Genomic DNA, 4119 nt, shown 5'->3' on the forward strand with positions numbered 1-4119 from the left:
CCCTCCCTGCTTCTTGCAAATTCGATGCCAAGAAAATATTTTAATTCACCAATGTCTTTAATCTGAAATAGTTGATGGAGATGCTTCTTCACAGACTTTATCTCATTCATGTTGTTTCCTGCTAGCACAAGATCGTCGACGTAGACTAATATGGCAGTGAATGAATTAGTTGTACCTTTAGTGAAAAGACAATCATCATGTCTAGACTGTGAGTATCCATAGGCTGTGAGGGTAGATGCCAATTTTGTGTGCCATTGGCGACTGGCTTGCTTGAGACCGTAAAGAGAGCGCGTAAGTTTGCAAACTAAAGAAGGATTCGAGACATGAAGGCCAGGTGGAACGCGCATGTATACATCTTCAGGGAGGTCGCCGTGGAGAAACGCCGTATTTACATCAAGCTGGTGTACAATCCAGCATTTTGCAGCAGCAATTGCCAAGAGAATTTTCAAGGTGTTCATTTTGACCACAGGACTGAATGTGTCAAAGTAATCTTGGCCGGGCACTTGTGTAAAGCCCTTAGCAACCAATCTTGCCTTATGCCTTTCTATCGTGCCATCAGCTTTCAATTTTGTTTTGAATACCCATTTACACCCTATAGCTTTCTTGCCCTTTGGTAGAGTAGTAAGAAACCAAGTGTTGTTCTGCTTTAGAGCCTCTAATTCTGCATTGATAGCTTGCTGCCAGCAGGGATGTGTAACAGCCTCTTCATATGTATTTGGTTCAACTAATGCTGACAATGCTAGTGATAGGTTCCTTTGTGGACATGACAGAAAATTATAGCTAATGACACTGGACAATGGATACTTACAATGAATTTTAGGATTTGAAGTAAATTGGGGAGTTGAGATCTTATTCATCAGTGAGCAGTGAAAATCCTTAAGATAAGAGGGAGGTCTCCTCTCCCGAGTTGACCTTCTAGTAGGAGCATCAGCATTGTGTCTAGTTTGTGTTTGTGATGCATGTTGTGTTGTAATGTTAGTTTCAGTGTCTTGTGTGTGAAGGGCAGGAATGCCTATGAGTGATGGTTGTGGTGATGTGTCTGGATGTGGCTGATTACCATTTTGAGTTACTAGTTGTTGCAAAGTGTGTTGTGCAGTCTGCTCATTTTCAAAAGGATCTAAGAATGCGTGCTGCGAGTTTTCAAAAACTGATGCATGATTGATATGCTGTGAGTGTTGAATATCAGATGTATGATGAGTATGTTGATTGTTATTTTGTATTTTGAAAGGAAAAACTGATTCATAGAAGTGTACATCTCTAGAGATGAAGAATTCTCTAGTATTGATATCGTACATGATGTAACCCTTCACTCCATCCTTGTGACCCAAGAAAACACATTTTCTTGCTCTATGATCTAACTTCTTTCTATTTGCAGAAAGTGTAGCAGCATAGGCAAGGCATCCGAACACTTTAAAGTAGTCAATACAAGGTAATTTGTTGAATAGGATTTGATATGGGGATTTTTCTTTCAAAATTGGGCTTGGAATCCTATTTATGATATGGATGGAATGTGCAGCAGCATAATTCCAATAACACTGAGGTACATTTGCTTGGAACATAAGTGCTCTAGTGACGCCAAGGATGTGTTGGTGCTTTCGCTCAACAATGCCATTTTGTTGAGGGGAAGCAACACAACTTGTTTGATGTATGATACCCATGGCTGCATAAAATTGTGGCATTTTGAATTCTAGTCCATTATCAGATCTAATTTTTTTTACAGTTTTGTGAAATTGTGTTTGAACTAGTTTTACAAAATTCTTGATCAATTCTGCCACTTCAGATTTTGCTTTCATAAAAAACAGCCATGTGTATCTACTCATGTCATCAACGATTGTGAGAAAGTACTTGTGTCCAGCAGTTGATACATGGTTGATTGGTCCCCATATGTCTAAATGAATCAGATCGAATATATCATTTGCCTTTGACAAACTGTAACCAAATGCTAATCTTTTTTGTTTTGAAAAATGACATGAGTCACATGGATTGTTACAAACAGAGTTGTCTATGAATGAGTATGATCTCTTTATTACATCAATTCTACTTTTAGGTAGATGTCCTAGCCTATTGTGCCATAATGTGCCTAATTCATGTATGCTGTGTGAATTTGTGTTGTGCATGCATAAAACCTTTGCTGGTGCTATACTCGATGTGCCAACTGGGTTTAGATCCTCAAATGCATAAAGCCCCTTTCTTTGCTCAGCTTGACCAATTATCTTCTGAGAAAGGCAATCCTGAATCTTGCAAGTCATATCATCAAATACCAATTCACAGTGAAGAGATTTGGTTAGTTTTGAAACAGATATTAAATTAAATTTAAATTGTGGTATGAACAAGACATCAAGGAGAAGAAATTGTTTTGAGAAAACTATAGTTCCTGCAATGGAGGTAGAAGTGTGAGTACCATCAGGCAATTTTACAATTATAGGTTTGATTTGATGATACGATTGATATGACTCTAGAGAAAAAGAAACACGATCTGTTGCTCCTGAATCGATGACCCAGGAGTTAGATTTGAAAACATTTAGAGACATCACATAAGCTATACCTTGATTAGATGGAAGTGCAACTATTTGGTTTGTTTGATTCTGCTGCATATCCGGCTGCTGCAGTAATGATATCAATGCGCGTTTTTGCTCTATAGTGAATTCTAACTCACCTTTACTGGCCTCTCCTTGGGTGGTGCTGAATTTTTCATCATTCTCTTCAGCAATCATGTTGTTGATCAGGCTCTGGTTACCTTGCTTGAGATGGGGAGGCATCCCATGCTTTTTGTAGCACACATCCACTAAATGACCTAGTTTGCCACAAAATGAACACTGCTTTGTGGCTCCTCTGCCCCTTCCATGGCTTCTTCCTGGTGCTCTGCCTCTTCCCCTTCCTCTATTTGGGTAGCTGAAGTTGTTTGAAGCACTGATCAGTGCTTTGCAGTCAATTGGTTCAAGTGTATGCAGTTGTCTCTCTTGTTGGAGTATCATTGAGAGGACTTGATCAATCTTCGGAACTGGCTCCATCATCATGACTTGTGACCGCACGTTTGAGTATGCTTCATTTAATCCCTTCAGGAACCTTACTACATATGCATCATCTTGATATTTTCTGACCTTCATCAATCCACATAAGCAATTGTTTGAGTCACATGCTACGCATTGAGGAATTGGCCTTAGGTTTTCAAGCTCCTCCCAAATCACCTTTAATCTTGTGAAGTATGCAGTTATTGTGAGGTCTCCTTGCTTGATTGATGAGAGTTCATCATCAAGCTCAGCAATCTTGAAAATATCTCCCTGACAGTACCGGCGCTTGAGATCTTGCCATAAATCGAAAGCTACATTGTGCCACATTACACTTTGTGCAATTTCTGGACTCAATGCCAAATTGATCCAAGAAACTACATAATTGTTGCAACGATTCCATGCTTTGCTTAGAGGATCATCAGGAGCTGGTTTCACAATTGTTCCATCCACAAATTTTTCTTTATTCTTGGATGTCAATGCTCTCAACATTGCTCTTTCCCAGCTGTGGTAGTTGTTGAAACCTAGCATGATGGAGATTAATGGTGTTCCTGGACTTTCACCAGGATGCAAATAATACGGATCATTCGGATCGCTGAGGGGATTGACATTGTTTCTTGCCGCCTGTGCTTGCATAGTGTTGATTTGATTCATCAGATTTGCGATAGTTCGCAAGTCAATGTTTGTGAAGGTTTGATTTTGCTCTGGCTCCATGACTGGACTTGAATCTCACAAACCTTTCTTGAGTTTAGTGAATTATCAATGGATCTCGGTGTTGAAGATCCAGATCTTCTTCTCTACGATCTCGTTTGATCGGAAATTTCACTTTGACCTTGATGCGGAATCGGCAAAGCGATCAAGTTCTCATCAAAACTCTACTGCGTGAGTTCGGGAGAAGAGGGAAGAAAAGGGAAGAAGAAGAACGATTAAGTGAAGAATGAAGAATTTGTGAAAGGGAAGAAAAAATTCAGAACCTTGAGAATTTTCAGATCAACCTGCTCTCTTGATTATGAATCTCTCGACCTTGATTCCCAGCTCCACGCTCACCGCACCATGTGAAAGGTGATCGAGCTGGTTGTAGAACAAGGGAGTGACTCAAGAGTAAACATTG

This window comes from Arachis ipaensis, chromosome B7 (genome assembly GCF_059453495.1).
Source record: "Arachis ipaensis isolate K30076 ecotype BB chromosome B7, ASM5945349v1, whole genome shotgun sequence".
NCBI classification, from domain to species: domain Eukaryota; kingdom Viridiplantae; phylum Streptophyta; class Magnoliopsida; order Fabales; family Fabaceae; genus Arachis; species Arachis ipaensis.